This window comes from Ambystoma mexicanum, chromosome 8, assembly GCF_040938575.1.
Source record: "Ambystoma mexicanum isolate Mex_15411 chromosome 8, UKY_AmexF1_1, whole genome shotgun sequence".
Lineage (NCBI taxonomy): Eukaryota > Metazoa > Chordata > Amphibia > Caudata > Ambystomatidae > Ambystoma > Ambystoma mexicanum.
The window spans coordinates 978833592-978857469 of NC_090929.1; positions in this window are offsets into that span (position 1 = coordinate 978833592).

The window sequence follows — 23878 nt, forward strand, 5'->3', positions numbered from 1 at the left end:
ATTCTGACCCTAGCGGACATGCACCTAACGCCATCAAGCACGGCGGAAAGTACCATTCCGCCATGGTGAGAAGTACGGCATCGCGAACCAACCGTAAACGGCCCTACTGAGTGCCTGTACACCGCTCCCTGGCCACATTGTACAACTCCCCGTAGGTGCAATGAAGTCACACAATGCAACCAGTGAAATGTACTAGTCATCCATGCCTGCCAACGAACAAATGAATCTCAAGAGGGGCCAATGGGAGCTGCAGGGCACAGATGGCACGAATACAGAAGCTATACAAATGGACATGACCTCAGTATCCCACCAAGAAACGCACGCAAACACAGGCACCTGTGACCAGCCATATTCCGATAATCCCATCATTCCACCAATCCAACTGGCTGACCGGCATCTGTTACACAAAAGCTAATCCCCCGCCCCTGAGCATGACATCATCAAAACAGTCATATTGGCAGCCCTTATCCCTGACCTCACTGGGCTTCGTAGGCAAACGCGCCCAGCACAGTACCACGCAACTATACTCCGAAGCTGGAACCCAATGCAGATCTCCTCACAATACATCGCTCCCCAAATAGGAATATGCCACATCACTTGCAAAGAAGAACGCTACACGGTTCATATCAGAATAGAAATTTAATGCACAACAAATTCACCAAGCCCATACAGCCATTAGGCCATGAACTCCAAAATACATTTCACCATTGTGGGCTGCATCCGCAATAAATGACCAGCTACTTCTTGTGTGACGCCCTGTTCCTTCATGGTACACAGGGGCTACATTCTCGTACGAAAAGGCAACATGGAAGCGCCTAGAACCGCAGGGCCGTCCCAATTGGGAGGCACTAGTCCAGCTGAAAGGCCGAAATGTTGCTCCTAGCCACTAGTACTGCGTAAGGGCATGTGGCCCATTGGCGATCGTCCCATAAGATCGTAATGCTGCTCCACTGATTAACACGAAGCAGCAGGTGTCGGGAGTAAAATCCATCTGCAGGAGTGGCATACAGATGGCAGTGGCAAAAGGGGAGGAGATACCTGTCACCCAAATGAAATGAAAAAGAATAGTATGGCCATCAGAACTTCATTTGAATTACTCACTTCAATGATCACACCAAATCCACAGCCATATGCATGCTAGCCCACTCCAAAGGATCATCACCACCCAAAAACCACTTGCGAATCATAACTATCTATATCGAGGTGAAAACACTATCACAAACGAGTGTACCTGTGCATGCGTCTGTTAAAACAGAATCCATCAGATGGGATTGGTAACGTGCATAGACACAAGTGTCTGAAGGCGCGTCGAGACAGGGAGGGCTCAACAAGGCCAGATAGACGATGGTCCCACTATGGCAGCCCTGCATCACATAGCGCAGGGGAGGTGGATAGATTCCAAGAAGCCCTGTACATGGCAAACTCTGTATCAAATCATCTGTCCATGCATCCATACATCATTCCCTCATCCCGTAATGAAAACGCCTGTTTCCATACTCACATAACATGTGAAATTTCCATTGAGTCTGTGCGTTATGCAGCCTGCAAAATCCACTGTGCCCCAGCCCGTAATTCCAGTGTTGTGAAGTAACATGTATTTGGGAACGTCCGGCCTTATCGCCCACTTCGCTATTGCGCATCCCAAACTATTCATATCAATCATTGCATCCTCGCCATGGCCCCTGTCCCAAGGACATTGAACAATAGAACGTTATATTTGCAGTCAGACCTGTGGGCATCTCCTCGCCGCTAGCTGAAAACCGAAAGCGCCGCCCTTCGAATTCCTCATTTGCAACATCACGTCGAAAAGGCATCTGTGGCCGCTTGAAATCACAAATTAATCCATCTAGTGCGGCTGTGTGTGAAAATGGCAACTGCCTTCACTCACAAATGGGACGCCCCGCCCGTCGGTGAACCTCGGTACAGTGTTGCATGAGGGTCCACCGTTACTCGAGTACTACGTTCCACTGACCCTTCACAAGTCTGTTCGCGACTGCAAAGATAGTATGTGAAACAATGGGACCATAGCAGAATGAACATATCAACCAATGTTACACTGCCATCGGGTACAAATACATGATTGTAATAGCAAGATGCCATTCGTCGAATTGCAGCGTTGTGTGCGGGACGTGCTCGCCCAAAGGGGAGAGCAGCTTGCACAGGTGGAATGAATCACCACAGGTGGAGGCCATACAGCCTGAAAACACATAAATTGCACACCCAGCCTCCTCCCACAACCACACCCACTCCGAAATGCTACCGGCAGGACTAGCTATGTTGGCCCTGGGGGACCTGATAGCACTGCAAGTACTCCAACTTCAAGAAGAAGACGAACACCAACTACAACCGGCCGCACGGAGGAGACGCAGGAGGAGGAGGAGGGCAAGGCAGGGCCAGCAAGGGCCGCCAGCACAGCCACTACCACCACGCAGGCAGCCCGCAATCCCACGCCTCCGAGCACATCCGTTCAACCTCACTGATGAGCAGATCCACACCCTCTACCGTTTGGACCGGGACACCATAACCGCCATTGTGGACATGACACAGGCTGACCTTGTCAGCATGATAGATAGCCCAACCGCCATCCCACCCCTACTGAAGGTGGTGTCTGTACTCCACTTCCTGGCCACAGGCACCTACCAGCACACAGTCGGACAGTTGCATGGCATATCACAGCCACTGTTCTCACGGACACTATTGCAAGTGCTCGATGCCCTCCTGAAGCACGCAGACGACTACATCTCTCTACCACGCTCGGAGCAGGAAATTACCAACACAAAAGTGGGATTCCATGCACTTGGCGGCATACCGGGTTGCATTGGTGCCATCGACTGCACCCATGTGGAATTGGTCATCCCACATGCCATGGAGGCCCAGTACCGCAACCGAAAACAATTTCATTCTCTGAATGTACAAATGGTGTGTGACTCCAACAGGATCATTACACATTGTTGTGCCCGATTCCCTGGATCAACCCATGATTCTATGGTCTTGAGGAACTCTACAATACCACGCTACATGGAGCGACACGCAGGGAACAGATCCTGGCTACTCGGTGAGTCTCATTTCAAGCATGATGATGTGGGGTATGTGATGCGGCAATGACCTGGCAGGAAGGGGGGGGGTGCGTACGTAGCAATGGCATTCCTCAAAATTCCTTTATTGTCCACATACAGGTGATGCCGGGTATCCACTGAAGAGATGGCTCCTCACACCAGTCCGGAACCCACGGGACCAGCATGAGGAGGACTACAACCATGCCCACTCACGTACCCGTGTAGTCATAGAACAGGCATTCGGCCTACTGAAGACTCGTTTCCGCTGCCTCAGCAGGTCTGGCGGGGCACTCCTGTACCGCCATGAGAAGGTTGCAAAGATGGTCATGGCATGTGTCATGCTCCACAACATGTGCGTACGTAGAAATGTGCCCATGCCCCCTGACGCAGAACTGCAAGCACCTGAAGATGGTCATGATGAGGGTGGGGATGTGGCAGCACCTCAAGGAGTCTGCGAGGCACAGGAGGGCCATGACATTCGTCAGCATCTCATAGATGCATGCTTCTAGCACTCACGCCTGGTGGCTGATACATGGAAACGGGACTCGTGGCACTGTGTGTGTCTGGAACATGCACAATATGGACTGTACGCCTATAATGGCCTCGTACACAAAGATCAATGTCCACACATCTCATTGGATGATCGTGCATTGTTTATGGCATATGTGATATCATGTTAAACACCCTATCGACCCGCCACCCAAGTGAGCCCAACACACCCCCTCCACCCTCCTACCTCCCCCCCGAACACCAGTGTCCAAAGATGCTCATTGTCAGTGGGCAGTCGCTATTGCAAGCCCCCTCTCCGGGTATCAGGGGCACCCCTGCCTGTGGAGCGCAGGTTCCTCCCAGATCTACGTTGGGGGCTGCCCTGGACGGAACTTGCAACGGATGATGTCTCTGCCTGCTCACGTCCATGCATGTCCCTAAGGGTTTGTGAGAGCTCAGTGAGCACACGGCGCACTGCGGCAAGTTCGGCACATACGTCTTTGGACGTCGCATGCAGTTCCCCCCTCAGGCTCTCGGTGCTTCTCTCCATTTGTACTCTCAGGCTCTCGGTGCTTCTCTCCATTTCTACTCTCAGGCTCTCGGTGCTACTCTCCATTTGTGCCCTTAGTGTCTCTGTACTTCTCTCCATTTCTGCCCTAAGTGTCTCAGTTGATGTTTCTATGTCTGCCTTAGTGCCCCCACATTCATCGGCATGGTCCTTGAGGAGCATGACCAGTTGCAACTGTTGCACGATTACCTGGTCGAGGGACTGTTGCCTCTGCTGGGTCATGGCCATTTGCGGTGGTGTCACAGAGTGGCTGGTCACCTCATGTTGCCTTGCCACAGGGCTTGTGGGGGATGGCCAGTCGTCGTCTTGTGGGTGCCCCTGCGTGGTATCCTCATGGTGTACGGGATGGAACAGACAGGGGGATTGAGACAGGTCATGGATGGATCTAACTTCGACATCCCCGTTTTCTGTGTCGTAGCATGCTGCCATTAATGCAGTGTCACCTATGGTGCTGCTGCCACCAGAAGCAGTGCCTACTGTGGCATCCATTGGGGGGACCTGTGGTGGTGCTGTTGTGGGCATGCTGGCTGCTGGGGTGCCTGTTGGAGTTCCCTCCTCTGTGCTGCCACTTGATTTGTGCTGCTTCCGTGTCTTGATGCGTGCAGCTGAGGTGGAGGGTCTTTGGCCGTTGGTCTTGGCCCTCTTTGCAGGTGTACTGGTAGGGGTGTCCTGGAGCTCGTCGTTTGGATCGGACCCTGTGGTGGAGTAAAGGAGGGCGAGCGTTATTAATGGGTCTGTGGAAATTGGAATGGCAATGTATCACATGCATTGGGGTGGTACCTGAGGGTGATTTGGGTCGGGGCCTTGGAGGTGGTTTCATTTGTGTGTGGAGTGAGGGTGCAGTTGTTTTGCAGCCTGCAGTTAGGGTGTGCCTGCTGCACGTGTAGAGGGTGTTTTTAGGATTTTTAATTATTTATGTATTTGATGTGAGTTTTAAAGTGTGCTATCAGGCCTATGTATGTGGACGTTCTCCTGGACATGTGTTACTGTTGCACTATGTGGACACGTGGTACTTCACATGATTGGACATTGTGGTTTTGGCATTGTTTTACCTACCTGATTCTTCGGATGTCTGCACTCCTTTCTCCATCCCTCCGACTCCCTCTATGCTCTCCATTCCAATGGTGGAGGCACAGATTTCTTCCCAGGGGGTCAACTTGATGGGTGATTCCGATCCTCCCCCGGTAGCTGTGGCAATGTTGCGGTTGGCAGAAAGTATGCTACGGACGCGTATCCGCAGGTCGTCCCATCGCTTTCTGCATTGCTGTGGGTTGCGGGGTGCGGTCCCCACCGCACTTACCCGCTGTGCCACCAGGGCCCATATGGCCTTCTTGTTCGCAAGTGCCGTCCTGGTCATTTGCGTGGAGAAGACGGCGGCAGCATTCTCCTGGAGGGTCTCTGTGAGCACGGTGAGTTCCTCACGGGAGAAGTGGACCTGCCGCTTGCGGTCGCACGCTTTCTTCGCTACTTTTCCCATTTTTCTTGCTTTCACTAGGGTGGATGACGGGTTGGGATGTGTCTCAGGGTAGTATTTTTAATGGTTGTGTGGAAATTGTGGTTTTATAGGTGTACGGCGTGATGTTTCCCGTTCCGGGACCATGCTTTTACTTCCGTTTCCGTATATTTCCGGTCACCGTACTTTCCGGTTGGCGCTCACTGCGGTGACCGCTAAGATGGGTGGCGGTATTGCACCTAGGGCGCCGTACGGTGGCGGTGTGGGCCGTTTTGGGGTCATTTCCGCCATCGCGGACTTTGCACTTCCGCCATGGCGTGGTGCTCGTGCCCGATGGGTCGGAATGAGCCGCACTTTGCTCCGTCGTGCAATGGCGGAAACGCTATTTACGCTATGGCGGTCCGGTCGGTTGATTTCCGCAAGGGTCGTAATGAGGGCCATTGTGATTTGCACAGGTAAGTTTGTATTTAATCGACATGCCTTGGCTTCTGCCAGGACGCTCCAGAGCTTAGTCTTTTGTAAAGACAGAAATGTCAGAAACTCTGCTGAAAATTGCAACATATGTGCTCCTCAGCCATGCCTATGGAAAGATGTTTGGCTGACGATTGGTCTAGAGCCATTGCTCTTTTTAATTTTGGCGATTAATTTGCACTCCACCTATGAGCACAAACTTTTGGCAGAGGAAGAGAAGCTGAGCAGGAGATGGCATGCGTGGGAGGACATACTGCCTGCAGGCATTATTTAGCTTCATCCCTACCCAGTGCACACACATGTGCATATTAAAGGCAACGTCTTTTCTATCCCACTCGTAGCCCTTGCCCACTCATACAACCCTACAATGGACTACTTTCACATACAACTATGTGCGTTTACGGCACTGTCATTGTTATTTGTAAGCAGTTTTCTGAAGGGTAATGGCTTAAATGCAGATGCGGATCAATCTCTAATGAAACAATTTAGCTTAACCAAGTGTGCCAGCAGGCACTTGATTTGATAGCAATGTCTTATTACAACTAGTTTAAACTTCAAATGCCTCCAGTGTAAATGTGTTCGCACACACTGCTTGTGCTGTTTAGGGACACAGTACTGATCATGCATATGGCAACTCTGTTGCTGTTATATTTGGGCACATTACATTGGCATTTTCCACAGGCCAGTGCCATTTGTTCTGCACATCTCACTGCATGTCTTTCAATTTTGAATACTTAGAAAAGTTTAATGCGCCTATACAAATTCTCCCTTCGTCTTCCGCTGATAATTCCGTTTTTACGTTTAGAAAAAAAAACATTCAGTTCAGTAAAGGACAGAAGAAGCAACAACATCAGTGCTAACAGCTAATTAAACATTAATCATCCATACCTTTTATAAGTGCGAGTAGCTCCAGACTAAGTGCCCAATTCATGGAAATGCGCGCAGAAATCCCACAAGGGTCGCACGCCGAGAAGGACGCTGCGCGAGCCTGTGCGATTAAGTAAATCTGCACGCTTGGCGTATTCATGAATCCAAACATGCAATTCCAGCAAACACGCAAAAGGAATGCAGCTGCGCGAGAACTGCACACAGCACGCCCCCCACGCAAACCAAAACCCAAGCCATATCCCAACTCAAGCGAAAACCTCTGCAACCACCCCTGAGCAACCATCCAGCACCACTGAAAAAAGGCAGAAGCCCCCTCATAAGCATGCAGCACCCCTGCGAAAACACGAACACTTCCTCGCAAGTCGAGACTGCACCCACAATGAAAATGTACGGGCTTCCTCGTAAGCTATGGATTGCACCCCTGCCAAAGCACAAGAGCTTCCTTGTAAGTAGAGGCTGCACCCCCAATGAAAACACGCCAGCTCCCTTGTAAGCTACGGAAGCACCCCTGCAAAAACACAAGAGCTATCTCGTAAGTTGAGGCCGTACTCCCCACCAAAAACGCAGAGGCTCCCTCGTAAGCTAAGGCGGCACCCTTGCGAAAACACGAGAGCTCCCTCATAAGTGAAGCCTGCGTCTCCCAACAAAAATGTGCAGGCTCTCTCATAAGCTAAGGCGGCACCCCTGTGAAAATGCAAGAGCTTCCTCGTAAATCGAGGCTGCTCCCCCAACAAAAACGCATTGGCTCCCACGTAAGTTAAGACAGCACCCCTGTGAAAACGCAAGAGCTACCTCGTAAGTTGAGGCTGCACCCTCCCAATAAAAACATGCAGGCTCCCTCATAAGCTAAGGCAACAGACCTGCGAAAACGTGAGAGCTCCCTCGTATGTCAAGTCTGCACCTCCCATCGAAAAACGCACAGGCTCCCTTGTAAGCTAAGGAGGCACCCCTGCGAAAAACGCAAGAACTTCCTCATAAGTCGAAGCTGCACCCCCAACGAAAAAGTGCAGGCTCCCTCGTAAGCTAAGGTGGCACCCATGCAAAAACATAAGAGTTATCTTGTAAGCAGGGGAGTTGCCAGGACTGGAAAAGACCCGGGGCTAAACTGATGTCAGAACTGTTGGGACTGGGGGCTAGCTAGTCTTTTGGCTGTAGCTCCTGAGATTCTCTCTGGGGCTACAACCAAAAGATCAGGGGCTATAGCCCCCCTATCCCTCCCCCTAGCAACGCCCCTGCTTGTAAGAGCTATCTTGTGAGTCGAGGCTGTACCCTCCATCAAAAATGTGCAGGCTCCCTTGTAAGCTAAGGTGGCACACCTGTGAAAACGTGAGAGCTCCCTTGTATGTCGAGGCTGCACCCCCCAACCAAAACGCACAGGCTCTCTTCTAAGCACCCTTGTTAAAACGCAAGAATATCCACATAAGTTGAAGTTGCACCCCCAACGAAAACACGCGTGCTCCCCCATAAGCTAAGGCAGCACTCCCAATGAAAAAGAACAGGCCTCCACATAAGGTAAGGCAGCACCCACAACGAAAAGGCATGAGCTCCCTCGTAAGCTAAGGTGGCACCCCCAATGAATGCGTGCGGGCTCCCTCGCTTGTCAAGGCACCCCAGTGAAACTGCAAGTCCACCCCGCTACACCATAGGCACCCAATCTGTTGGCATATACTCCTATTGCACATCAACCCCTCAAGTCCAGACACCACCCACCAGCCCCGTTCAACTCCCACACTACCCCAGGCAACCCCCTTGAGTCCAGACGCCACCCACCAGCCCGCTTCACCTGCGACACCACTCCAGGCAGCCCCCTGATAGTACACTCCCCTCCCCACACTGCCCTCACCTCCGACACTACCACAGGCAGCCCCCTCAAGTCCACACACCACCCATCAGCCCCTTCACCTCTGACACCACCACAGGCAGCCCCCTCAAGTCCACACACCACCCACCAACTGCCCTCACCTCCGAAACTACCCAGGCAGAACTCTCAATTCCAGACACCACTCACCAGCCCCCTTTACCTCAGACACTACCCGGGGCAGCCCCCCGATAGTACACTACCCTCCCCACACTGTCCTCACCTATGACACTACCCCAGGCAGCCTCCTCAAGTCCAGACACCACCCACCAGCCCCCTTCACCTCTGACGCCACCCAAAGTAGCCCCCTCAAGTCCATACACCACCCACCAGCCCTTCACCTCCGACACTACCTCAGGCAGCCCCCTCAAGTCTAGACATCAACCGCTAGCCACCTTCACTTCTGACACCACCCCAGGCAGCCCCCCGATAGTACACTCCCCTCCCCACACTGCCCTCACCTCTGGCACTACCCCAGGCAGCTCCCTCAAGTCCAGACACCCCCCACCAGTCATCTTCACCTCTGACACTACCCCAGGCAGCCCCCAATAGTACCCTTCCCTCCCCACACTGCCCTCACCTGAGACACTACCCCAGGCAGCCCCCTAATGTCCAGACACCACCCACCAGCCCCCTTCATCTCTGACACAACCCAAGGCAGCCCCCTCAAGTCCACACATCACCCATCAGTCACCTTCACCGCAGACACTACCCCAGGCAGCTCCTGATAGTACACTCCCCTGCCCACACTGCCCTCACCTCCTACACTACCCCAGCAAGTCCCATGATAGTACATTCCCCTCCCCACACTGCCCTCACCTCTGACACTACCCCAGGCAGCCCCCTCAATTTCAGACTCTACCCACAAGCCTCCTTCACCTCCAACACTACCCCAGGTAACCCCCACGCCCGACAGTCTCCCACGTATGCAGTTCAATGTATGGCTGCAACTCACCTGATCCTCTGTGGTCTGCCTCCACCATGAAGCACACCTCCAACATGTCCACTGCCAGCATGATCAACAGGAAGCAGTGAAGACTAATCCTGGACTGGAGCATCCGCTGTGACTCCCTGGTAGACTAGAATCTGCAGCACCCCAGCCAGACAGCACTACATTGCATTAACAACACAGTGGCCACCCCATCAACATGGGAGAGTGAATGCAATGTAAAGTGGCATGTGCCTGTTGGCTATGGGTCATTGCAAAGGCATCAAATCACACCAACTGATTGTGTGCCAAGGACAGAAGTAAACCTATTCATACATCGGCCAGATCCACAAATAATGTCCAGGCGCATCACAGCCGGAGCACAATTGACCTGGTTGGAAGTGGTGGCAAAGTCCCTGTCAGGGACCACAACACGACAGGCCCATGGGTGATTTTAGCGCAGTCAGAGAGTGCATGGCTCACTGAGACAGGAAAGTGCACTGCCACACAGCAAGAGAAAACATGGCTCACAAATGCATTCCGGTTGCAGAGGTGGAGCAAGATATGAGAGAAGGCAGTGTGTGGCTGTGTGACTGTTAAGTGTGTTTTTTTTATATGGGGTGAATTGACTCCATAATGGCTGCATGTATGTCACATGTGGATCCTGACATCACTGCTTTTCCGCTCACAGCAACAAGAATACATTTGTGCCTGTCATGCACATTCTCACACAGATGGGCAACCCTGTTTCATTGGGCTTATAGGGATTGGTGGAAATTTGCAGTCCATGAATGCCTAGCTGCTCACAATTGATAGTTGCCAAGTTGCAGAATGTGGTGGTGGTGGTATACTCCCACTTACTTGTCTTTCATTTGGCCACACTTTTATGTCTTTTACCTGAGATTTGCATTGGTCGTGTGCACTCCACAGAGGCATGATTTTACGTAAAGTAGGATTGCACCAGCTCGGAACGTGCAGCACCCCCAAGGGTCGTGCCTGTGGGTGTTGTCAGTGGCCCACCAGCATGTTCATTGGGACACCATGGCATGTGGTGACATTGTGCAGGACAAATGATGCTGCACACAACTGGTGGTGGATATAGCAACACACCACCAGAGTGGTCAGGGTAGCGGAAATGCGAATTAAGCACTCTGAATGTATGCTGCACTATGCCCCCAGTCGCTACATGTGCAGTATTGTACCTTACCTCAGGTGGTGTGGTGGGATGCCATATTTGGTCATCATCATGAATGTGCTCAGCGGGTAGGCACTGTCCCCTGTAAATGTATACATGGTTGTCATTATCATTTTTTGCCAGTGTCTATTGGTAAGTGTGCAATGTGCATGCATGTGTCAGTTCATACTCACCAATGAGCCATGCGTTCCCATGATTGCCTGCTAACAGGTTCCGGTGTAGTGGTGACATCCGGAATATATAACTGTTGTGTGTGATTCCTTGATAGTTTGCTTACACTTCAGTTATGATGCCCTTGACATCGCACAAAACCTGAACCTTTATTGAGATCCAATGTTTGCAGTTGCGGTATATGTGCTCTGTAAATGTGGGGGGGCATAAGGCAACATGGGTGCAATCTATTGCACCAAGCATTTGTGGGAAGCATGCCACAGCATAGAAGTCCTGCATTTGTTTTTTGCCTTTCTGCCGGTGTTCTTCGCATATAGATGTGGCAGCACACAGAAGGTTGTGCAGTTATGCACACCAGCACCTGGTGTAGGCACTGTGACTGTGTGGCCTGGGAGATGTGGCCTACTATGGTTGTGGTCCACTGGAAGGATCCAGTTGCCATGAAATGTAAGGCAGTGAGCACTTTTTGTAGAGGGCTAAGGGCCTGAGAGCACATGGTGGGTGATGTTAGCCCCTCTGCCCACTCCCTGACCAGGTGTAGGATGATGTGGGGGGAGCCTGAACCTGCCATAGACTTGGTCATCTGGCATCCCAAAGAGGGTGGTACGTGGTTTGAACATCCGGGGCCCTGGCCATCCTCCTCCTGCGGTGTCCATGCACAATCGCTCCGATAAATGCTGGATTCATCATGGCTGGATTTGTTTAGTTTGGTGTGTATTGCGTGCTTTATAGATGAGGGTTGATGTTTACGCCTGCTATCAGTTGGCAGGAGTGTATTTGCGCTGGTATGGGCGTGTGATTGCTTGACCATGGACCATCCCTCAACACGCCCACATTTTCACGTGTTATTTGTCATTCTGCATGTTCCACCCCCTATTTTGCTTGCTGCGTAGGCCGAAGCCTGGATGGTCAAGTAGGCAGCGTTTAGGGTGGTGGAGTCTTTGAGGTATTTGCCGGTGAGGGGGACTAAGATTTGGGTATCATCGGCACAGCTGATATAGTATATGCTGATGGAGTCAAGTAGGTCAAAACGTGGATTAGTGAAGATATTATAAAGAGTCTGGGATAAACAAGAACCTTGGGGAACACTGCATGAGATGGGTGCCGGTGGGGACTACCACTATCGGAGAATACTCTGATAGATCTGCCTTTCAGGAAGGAGGCAATCCAGATTTTTGGCCTCAGGGGAGAAATGATCTGCCGCTGTGAGGACATGGCACAGAATATTGTGGTGAACCAGGTTGAAGGCCACCGAAAAATCAAGGAGAAGCAGGACTAGAGGTTTACCCTCATCCCTGATCTCATCACTCTGTTTCTTAGGTTGAGCAGTGCTGATTCAGTGCCATGGCAAGGGTGGAACCTCGACTGGTGCAATTCCAGGATGTTGTTGGTTACAAGGTAGTGTTGAATTTGAATGTAGGTTGCTCTGTCAAAGACTTTCAAAAGGAATGGGACAGTGGTGATTGGGCGGTAATTGTTTGGGACAGTGGAATCGAGTGCAGGTTTTTTTACAAGATGGAGTACACAGGCTTCCTTAAGGCTGGTGGGGACTGCACTTGTGGAAAAGGAGGCGTTGAGAAAGGAGGCGATGAATGAGGCCACGGCCTCTGAACAGTCTTTAATAAGAGCTTTGGTACAAATGTCCTCTTTGCATCTTGAAATTTTCAGACCCTCAAAGATGGATTCAACATCATCAACTGAGACATTGCTGAAATGCAACATAGGCAGGTCTTGGCAAATAGTCGAATAAGGAGCGGTGGCAGTTGTTGGCTGCTGAGAGGACTTAAGGTCAGGTTGCAAAAACAGGTCAATGTTTTGGTGTAGGGTGACAATTTTGGCAACCATGGCATTTTGGATGTTGGTGCACCAGCTCTAGACTTTAGTGATGGAGAACGGAGGGATGGAAATGGCTTCTAGCTCCCTGAGGATATTGAAGATCTCCCTGGAGTTAGATTTGACATGAGCAATTCTATCATTATAGGTAGTGGCTTTGGCAAGAAGGATGGCTTGTTTATAATGTTCAGCTGCAGAGGTGTGCACCACCTTTGTGGAGTCTGGAGGTGATTTCTTCCACTTAGATTCCTTTAGCCATTTTCTGGTGCAAACCTCTTGAAGGTCAGGGGTAAACCAAGAGATAAGGTGTACTGAAGGTTTAGATTTGTGGGACACTGGCAGGCAATGGAGTCAATGGCTACAATCAGTGTCTTCAAGTAGAGGTCAGAAAGCATGGTGGGGTCAGTGGAATGAAAAGAACCCAGGGCAGAATACGATCCTTCGTGAGGCTTCTAGAGCTGCAGGACAGTGTGGGGCAGTGGGGGGAGGTGTCAACAAAGGGATGACAGGCCTGGCCGGCCCCATAGGTGAGATAGTGAAGTGAAAAAAGAGGTGGTCGGACCAAGGGCATTGGCTGTTAGAATGGACTGAGACCTGGCAATTCAGGTCTATGATCCAGTCCAAGGTGTGACCTTTAGAGTGGGTAGGGGCCTTAATCAAATTATTGAAGCCAAGACCACTAAGTGAACTGGCTATCAAAATGGGGTTAGATCAGCAGGATCATTATAGCCCAGGTTCAAGTCCACTAGGATGATTTCTTTGGAGGTGGGCTTAATATTGGTGCACACGATGTGCAAGAGGTCCTCTTCAAAGGACAGTATCAGCATGGGGGCAATAGATGATGTGGAGTGAAATGGTGTCAGTATGAGAGATGATAAGTTTGGCAGAGAGGACATCACAGTTACCCTCCAACGTTGTATTACATTCCCTTAAGTGTAAGGAATCTTTTGCTATTAGAGACACTCCTCCACCCCTGGCATTAGTTATGTTGCTCCAGAGGATGGTATAGCCATCGGGGACAGCTAAGGACAATGCTGGGCTGGAGGCTGCATGTAGCCATGTTTCAGTGATGGCTAGGATGTCAAGGTTGGGAACTGTAATGAAGTAATTGCTATCTAGTGCATGAGCAGGAAAAGACCTGGCACTGATCAGTGCACAATTTTGAGGTGGTATAGGAGAGTTTGTTTTTTAATGTACAGTGGGCCTCATTACGACTCAGGCGGTAAGGGTTTTACGGCGGCGTAAACAGCGCCGACCCTTACCGCCTGAGTACGAGGTCCCTTAGCGCCATGGAGATTTTAACACCTGCTTTTAGCAGGTGTTAAAATCCATGGCGCTAAGGGACCATGGAGTTAATTACGCCACCGTAATTTACGGTGGCGTAATTAACGCCTTCCCCACTCCCATTATGCCCTATGGGGCAAAATGGGAATGGGGAAGGGTAAATGGGAAAATGGGGATTTACCGCCCGCCAAGGTTGGAATGGGGCGGTAAATCCACCAACCACCATGGCGTAAACGTAGTTTACGCCATGGTGGTAAAGTCACGGCCCAGGCGGTAACTTACCGCCTGGGTCGTAATGAGGCCCAGTGTATGCCAGATGGGGAAGACACCAGGGTAAATTGAGGCACAGGTTCACCATGTGGGCGGCTGTCATTCGCATTAGGTGTGGTAGGAATTTTGGTGTCTAGCTGTACATGATGCACTTGTTCACAAGGGAAGAGGGAGGGGCTGGATTGGGGTAGGATAATGGTCACGGAGGGCAAGTGCCTTGAGTGGAAAGTGTTGTGAGAAACCTTAATGTGTCTTCCCAGCTAGTCCCTGGGGATCTGTCATCCAGGTGGCCAGGACACAGCCATCGCTACTGGATCCAGTTTCTGGGGGTGGACTAGTGAGGGCGGATCGCCTGGATGGGGGGTAATCAGGGAGTGGGAGTGGGACACCGACTGGTGAGATGTGGGTTCCCCCTTCCTTTGACACCTTTTCCCCATCCTCTCAGGTAGGATATTAAAAACCTCGCCCCCCCTTTCCAACACAAACACTTTCGCACAACACTAAAGACCAACACCAGAACCGTTTACCTGAAATGTCCTAATACAAGGGTGAGTCAAAGTCAGAATCGCACACACCTAATGCCCCTTTCCGTTCCCCACAGGATAAAAGGTGGAGCCTTTGAGCACAGTTCAAGCACGGCAGACATTTCCATCATACGCAGGAATCAAGAGTGTGGCGAGGAGAGAAGTGACCTTGCCCTTTCCATCATACTTGCGGAACCTTTGTGGAGGAGAGCTTAAAACCGTGAACAATAGCATGAGTGTCTTGCAACAGATATCAACGGTACACGGGGTAAGCCTATGCCGATAAGCAGGAACGAATGAAGCTCCTGCGCCCGTGTCACCGGCCTTGACTCCAGAGAACCCAAAAGCGAAGCAATTCATCACAGCCGGTGAGTCGAGGAGAGAATCGATAAGAACCATGGTGTGTTGAGTGAGAGAATCGCAAAGTGGGCAGTTTGAAACAAGCTTAATTAACTGTGTAAAGAACTGTAATAAGTATTGAAGGGGAGACCAGCTGGAGAGGATACCGGCACCACGTGGGTGCTAACTCAAGAGACTCTGGTCGAGCCCCATATTAGAGAAACTACAGATATCAGAAGGTCATAGGAGAGCAAGCAGAACAGGTCAAAGTGGTCATTCTGAGGGTAAAGCAAAATCCCCTTACAATCGAAAGACTTTGATCTATAAACTGTTTGAGAGCAAGGGAAGTGAATCCCACAGGGAGAGGAAACCAGGGAAGCGTATCCCAAGAGGGGCAAAAGTCTAAAGTCCCAAGAAACAGAATGTTGACACATGTAAAACCGGACAGACGGATGTCCTCTATGAACTGTTTCAAAAGACATTGAGAAACGAAGCGAAGTGAATGCCACTGAAGAGAGGAGAGAAGGCTCAGTGCCCAGAAGAGGGGGACCCAGGGACGAAGCTATAACCTTGCGTGAGACTGTGCTAAACAATTGAGAAGGGTCAGCACCCAGAAGAGGTGGATCCAGGGGTGAACCCATCACCCAGCGAACATTGGAAACTGATCTTCATTTGTTTTTTAAAGGAAAATTTGTTTTTAGGTTAGTTGAATGCGTCAGGCCCTGAAGGCAAGAGACTTTCAAAGGAAATGAGACTTGGCCATCGACGGTCCTGAGAACTGTCATCTCATGCAGGAGATGCCTGAGTCTGTACTGTGCTCCAAACTCCCATCTTATCCCGTGCACAAAACGTGGGGAAGGGAGGCCAATACTACCGAATCCTCACATATTATTTGAGATCACTTCTTTCTTTTCTTGAGAATTATCCCACACCTCTTTTTTGTATTAGTTGTGAGTTGTGAGGTTTGACAATAGGTTTCTTAGTGTAGGCCTTTTATTTTGACACAACACTACTAGGACTGCCTTATTTTTCATTTGATGGTCGACGTTTGCTCCCATCTTAAATTTAGGTTCAGATTAGGCTTTTTTTTTCCATCCTGCAAGCAGCATTCATTGTTCAATAAACACCCTTGAACTATGATCACTTGTGTGTGTCTTACTTGTTGCCACCATGAGTCCCTCACAGTGGGCTGCTTGTCATCAAGGCTAGATGAGGCTGCGGAGGGTTCTCTGAGGAGAACGATTTTTGCCTCTGTGATTATGTTCTGGGTGAGGAAGGTTGGGCAGGAGGTCTGGGCGTGGAGTCTCCTATTTCTGGAGGAAATGGTCTGAACATTGTCTGCCTTAGGTTTGATCGGGGCGGGCTTTGTGCAGTCGGCTTATGACGGGCTTCGTATTGTTACGCAAGGGCTTATGGCCTGAACTAGTCTTCATTTACTGTGCTACTTGTCACTGTCGAATGATCATGTGTGGGAAGGGGTAGGCAGGAGGTCCGGGCACAGGCTCTACTGTTTCTGACCACAATGTTCTTCAGCTGGCCTGCATTAAGGTTTTTGCAACAGGGTATCTGCAGCGGCCTTGTGGAACATTTCATGCTTCCATGCAGTGAATTCACATCACTGCCTTGTTCTGAATTGGTGGTGATGGGCGTCAGAGGGTGTTGCAACAGATGGAGTGGCTACGTCTGGGTAAAGGGATACCAGATGCATAGCTCTGGTAGGAGGTTGGAGTGTCATGAGGCTGGGAAATCGCCGGTAGGCAGCAAGGCGGTGCCTTATATGTGTGCGGGAGTCTTATAGAGGAAATCTTTGTCTCAGGCCTGTGAGCTGTACAATCCTAAGTGCTTTCAGAGTAAGGCAAAGTGCAAAGTGCTATAGGATGGGTGGGAGCAAATGTCTGGGATTACAGGTTAGGATACATGCTGCTCAGGAGAGGCGAGTAGACTTAGCAGGTGGGGATACACAATCACCCTCACTTAGCGGGAGGGGAAGCCAGGATAGGTCTTACCTTTAGCATAAGAGATGAAACTCCATCCGAGACATGGGAGGGGGGCCTTGCACAGTTGCTGCACAGTCGGCGGAGGCTGACCGGGGCAGATTTCGATTTCAGATGCAGTATCGAGGTGACATTGACTGGAGGATTCGAACCCGGTAGTTAGCGTGAAGGGTAGTCGTGGGGGGTATGTGGCTTGTAGGTCGGTGAGCAATATGGACAGCCATTCGAGGAAGAACAGGGCCATACAGGGAATTCAACTGTGGGCCTTGAAAGCGGGCCTTTGAAGGGTGTGGGTCTCGCCTGCCGGCATTCTGTTTTCTTCAAGCAACAGCCAATCCACTTCCATGGAAGGCAAGCATAGTGTGAGGCAGGCCTCAGGGAGTCTTGAGGTGTGAAATCGAGCCACCATTTCTGAACAGCAATTCTTCGTGATATTGCAATGCCCAACTGGGTTTATCTTGAAGGCAGGGCCATCAGCGCAGGGCTGTGGGGGGCACTCCGGTGCCTCTCTGATATTACAGAGCCAGACAGGGAATTCAACTGAGTGCCTTGAAAACGGTCCTTTGAAGGGGGCCGGCCGGCGTTGCCAGCCAGCTCCCATGGGGTATTCTGTTTTCTTCCAGCAACGGCCAATCCACTTCCACGGAAGGCAGGCACAGTGTGAGGAAGGCCTCAGGGAGATTTGAGGTGTGGAATGAAGCCGCCATTTCTGAAGGGCAATTCTTCGCTATGTTGAAATGGCCAACAGAGCTTACCTTCAAGGCAGGGTCATCAGCACAGGGCTCTGGAGGGCACTCTGGTGCCTCTCTGCTGTTACAGGACCAGACAGGGAATTATTTAAATGAATTCATGGGTTTGCTCCAATCTATCTTGCTGATAATATGTTCTTGTATCATCCATCTCACTCATTAAGTTCTGCTTCTCTGTGTATTCTTTATGTTTTGCATCCAACTTGCGCACATTCCTGTTTTTGTTCATTCCAATGGTTAGCCTCTAAATTATGGAATGCTCAGTTGAAAATACATTTGAAGCTTTTTTGTCTATTGTCTTTTCAAATGAATTGACATTTAACTATGGTTGTGTTGGTTTTCTGACTCTTGTTTATTATGTTTATTTATAAATTCTAATTATGGTAAAAAAGTATCGATATTGTATTACAACTGTTCAGTACTTTGATAAAAGGGCCACACAAACACATATAAAATAAAAACAATAAAAGAAACTTGTAATTCATGATTAATTAGTGATTATGCCACTTGATATGTTGCATTAGTTAAAACACCTTCATTTGCACTTGTGCGTAAGAAAGGCTTGGGTAGAGTATTTATGGGAAATGTAAGTTGAAAAACATAAATGTATAGTTTCTTAATATAATACTCCTTACTTTCACTGTGAGGGTGTAAAATTAACTGGTATATTGTATGTCACAAAATTACACATTGTTATTGAAATATATTAAATGTTTCTTTATTGAAACCAAAGACTAAATCAATAGTCATATTGCCAGTTTAGTGCTAGTCTTATATAGGTACCAAAAATACTAAAATAGTTATTGTCTACTAAAACTAAAGTTGTACAAAAACATGCCAACAAGCAGGAAATCAGGGCAGACGTTGAAAGAAGTAGAAAAGGGAAGACAAAAGTCAAATTTACCGAAAACCTGAAAATATGTGTTGCTGTTGGTGATGTTGCCCACAAGGTCGACAGTTTTTTTAAGTTTTCTTTTGGGAACAGCAACTTCCTGCTCATCCTGTTTAACTGTGGCTTCTGCAGGTGGAAACTACAAACATTCTAGCAGTGGACCAGAGGAAATGCTTCAGGCTCAAAACATTTGCACAGCGGAATTCCATTTATCACTGTGTCAAATGAAAGGAAAGAATTTTGGCACCTGCGCAACCTGTTGAAAAATGTATTTGTCTGTTGCTCATTCAATGATTTAAGTAAGATCACGTTTGTTTTAACCAATACATTGATTCATATTGTATCTTTTCAAGAACATGTTGATCTTTAATGTACATAACAAACAACCAGGAAAATCAGTAAAGATCTAGACTCTACTCTAGTCTCTAATAAAAGAATGTCCTTTTTTGCATATAAATGGTTTGTTATGATACTATAAAGATGTAAAACTAGATGGCCGAATTACAATGAGGCGATATGCCCTGAGGTGCGGGCCAACCCTATAGGTAACGGTCCACTGCTCAAGTTAAGTCCCAAGCACAGCAAGGGTCGACTAACGAGGGTGGTGGGCTGTTACCTACAGGGTCGGCTCACCACCGAGGGGCATAACGCCATTCGCAACCGTGTCGTTCGCTACATGAATGCTAATTTCTTTTTGTAAAAACAAAATTAAATGTATTTCCTCTCTGTGACCGGGACACCTCGCAGCATCCTGTTGAGGGAGAGAAAATACTATACCATCATGGCCGATATAGAATGGGAAGGTGGGCTCTGTATGGAGTCCCTCTTCCATTTCCATGGCAGCCAAAAGGAGCAGGGACGCAAGCTCCAGGAGCTGCAGCAGCGGGACACCGCCACAGTAGCAATCAGGTAATTGGGATTGGGGAGGGACGGTGGGGGGAAGTTGGCAGGCAGGGGAACCGGCCATTGGACGGGTTGGGTTTCACTAGCACTGTCAGCCCGTGTTCCGTCTCTCCTGATTGGCTGGCGCCCATGCCCTGGGTGCTAATTGGCTTTGAAATGGACAACAACGCTTGACTCTGTTCTACCAACATACATAATGTATATTAAATTTGGCAATAAACTTAACGACAAGAAATAGGCAGGTTTTGTCTGAAATGTCATCGAAGCGGGTAGAACAAGGCAAAGCAGTTCATAAGGTATTCAAAATAAGAATACAAAAGCAGCATTTCTAATACATCAGACTTGAACGGCAAGGTTCAAGGACTCAAGTAAAGACAGTCTCTTAACGTACAAGCATAGAGCAGAAGAGCAAATGTGGCCTGGAATTTCTGTGTGTTGAACTCCTACTGTGATTGCTCTGTAAGCGCCAAAAATGTGTCTTTTTGCATCCACTGAATTGTCTGTTTCTTCTGATGGCATGCATTGGGATTTTGTCCCAAACCAAGTTCCAAAGAGCTTGGAAGTGTCAAAGCCTAAAACTAACCATCAAGCCTATTTTTATTTTTTTTGTTTTTATTGTTATACATTTATTAAATAAACTTTAACAAAACTTCAATCTATCAGAATTACATGAATAAAAAACCAGTTAAAAAAAGGAAAGATTACAAGAAACGATAAAAACAATGTTGAAAAACAGGCAATGTTGGAGTTTTCTTACAATTAGTATAAAAGCAAAGATAGGTTCAAATTCTATTAGCACAAAACATTAGAATACAATCAATAAAAATATAAGCAATACAATCAAATCTAACAGTTAATTAAAGATAAAGTGACAAGAGTGCGTTATGCCTGTCCATGTTTAAGTCTAACATAAAGAGTTCAGGTAGTTAGTCACTGCAATCACAACAGAAGTACTTCTAGCTGAGAGACAACTAAATAGACTCATAATCACTCAAGACAAATATATTAACATATCTATTGAAATAGATGAGTCTTTTGGCTATCATTGCAGGACAAAATGTAATTAAATGCCTCAGTGTTTCAATTTCACTCCTAGCCTGACAAAATCTACACATTCTTAGCTGAGGGAATAGCTGCACATGACGAGTAAAAACCTCCCCAGTTGGTAGTAAGTTCCAGCGAAAACACAGAAATTACCTATGATTCTTGTATGGAGGAATATTGATAAGTATGGACCAAGAATAACAGCTGACTCAAAGACGTGTATGCATGCATCTCCTCCTTGGTAAGAGCCCAGTCATGGCAAAATAATTGTATTCGAATTTTTCTCGGATTTGTGGCCAATTCAAGCGTGACTCACCCAATTTGTTCAAGAAGATATGCAAATATTTAATAACGTGTTAACAAAGCGATCTCCCTTATTATCTAAAATGGGACGTAAATCTACATAGAGGGAGCCCTTAGGCGGATGTACAATGTTATGATGAAAATTAAAAGAAATTCCAGCTTGCTCTCGCTTCCTGAGAATAGTTGCCCTACTCATGCTGAATCAGAGCAAGAGTTGTACAATTTGGTATCCGCAGCAGCTTTTTCCAAATAAAACTTTCCAAAGAAAGTAAGAAGTCTAACACCTGGAAGGCAGAATTTCCAACCCCGTATAACATTTTGGGGACCATTTTTCCTTTATAAAATCTCATAGCAGGGATCAGGGAAAACTCACCAAACCTAACATCAGTTCTATGCAATTGGTTTAACAATTTGGTCATCCGTGTCTTTAGCCAAACTTAAATATATTACATGGTTTAGCCAAAATAGGGAAGCCTAAATAAATAAGGTTATCCACGAGCTCAATCGGAGTAGATTCGACATGCTGAGTAAACTTTGGAGCAATCTTAAACCGAGTACATTGCATTACCTATGTCTTGTCGGGGTTCACCTTAAAGGAATGGGCATTAGCTAAATTTAAAAAACGCAGCGATCAAGCGCTGTAAACCTCAAAATTATAAAATTATAAAATCGTCTGCATAAGCCAACCACATATCTTTCAAATTGCAGAATTTAGGGGAGGCGAAGGCAGCGGGAATCAACCATTCACCTACATCAGTCATGTGCAGGTTAAAAATGGTGGGCGCCAAAACGCAGCCCTGCTTCACACTACTAAAAGTCTTCATTTTATGAGAAAGAGAGCCCTCTTTCCAGTTGTTCCAGTGTTCCATTTGAGCCTTCATAGAGACCAATAACAAGGCGCAATAGGCCTTACTGGAATTCCCCAATAGTTTAATTTGTTCCACAAAAGGCCCGATCTACCGCGTCAAACGCAGCTGAAAGGTCAATAGTGGCCAAAATAATAAAATCTTGCTTGGAAGACCAACCCAGATTCATAACGCCTTTCAGATCAAAGTCATTAATGGAAGTGCACAAGTGTTTGAAATCCCAGTCTGCCATTTCGAGATCCTCACATCTTCAATTGCCATTCCTCAAGATGCACCAACAGCAAGGCTGAAAAGATCTTACGGTCGGCATCAAGGATGGCAATAGGTCGATAGTTAAGTGGGTCAGATCTCAACCCCTTTTTAAAAATAGGCAATACAAAGGATGTGGACCAAGAGGAGGAAAAACGTTGAGAAGAGACAATCTGCTCAAATAAAATAGCCAGAATCTTAGCCCATAGCTCGGGGCAACCTTTAAATAACAAATTGGATATCTTATTTTGCCCAGGGGCTATTGAAGAACTGATTTTCCTTATAATTTACTCAATTTCTACAGAGTTAACAGCTAGGGTCCAAGGCACTAATAGCCAGGCCTACATTTCGACTCGTATTCCCAACTGGGCTTATAGGCGAGTCATAAAGGGTTGTATAATGGGATAACCAAGTGTGCTCTGAGATAGGGTTGAATAAACTTCCAGTTTTCGGATTATTAAGGCCATAATACTTGCCAGAACGCCTGAGAGTTTGAATTTGAAAGAATAGAGAGCATGTGTTCAGCTTCAAGCTGACCCCTCAGAAAACAGAAAACAGTGTCCCCTTAACCAGTTTGTGTATGCCTGTTTAGGTTTTAGGGTATGCCTAGACTTTTCAAATGCGAAAAATTCAAAAGATCTGTTTATAACTCTGATTGCAGCCCTCAGAGGTCTTTTTTTATGCAACAAACTCACCATCATATAAGTGCACATGTTTCCTTCTCATATCACTTGGGGCTGTTTTATGCATGGGCAAACTTTGATCAATTAGCTGCTCTGCAGGATCCTCAAAATAATCAACTAAAAAGCAAGAATAATGAGTAGCCTGTGTGTTGGAAGTAACATAAGGGGCCATTCGGAGATTAACTCTTGTCCCTGATGAAAGATTCCAACTAATTCTATTGCCAACCACGTTCACTCTCAAACCCGTTGCAATACGCCCTGGGTGTACGTACGTCGGGTCACTTCCCCCAACCCAAACTTCTCAGAAAGTATACAGTGGTCACTCTATTCTGTAGAGCAGATGTTTAAATGATGACATCTCTCTGATAGACCTTGACTCACAAATACATAATCCAGAGTTCAGTGACACAAGCCACTAAACCATGCGAAATGTCTCAGTACATTCCCACACATAGCTTCAGTCAACATTACTAGGTCGATCTTGGTTAATGCTTTGGACCAAATATGGCCAAAATGGTATTTCCTTTCTTTAATTGTGCCCAATTCTCACTGATAATCGAGAAAGCAAACATGAAGAGTTAGTGTTACCAGAAAAGAGGATTAATCCTCTCTCCCAAATGTCTAACCATGTATTAATACAACCCAATATTTCTTCTACAAAACAACTTATATTGCCATGACCCACATGCCAATACACATTCAAGAAAAGAATGTCAATTATCTAATCAAGTGTAATTCGAATGTGCGTGCACCATTATGCCAAAACGGACATCAATGTGGCCAAATATGGATAATATGCGGTGTCATGCCTGTATATTGCCCCAATGGCCCTCAGATCCTATCACACAATGCACCTATGGCAAGGTAC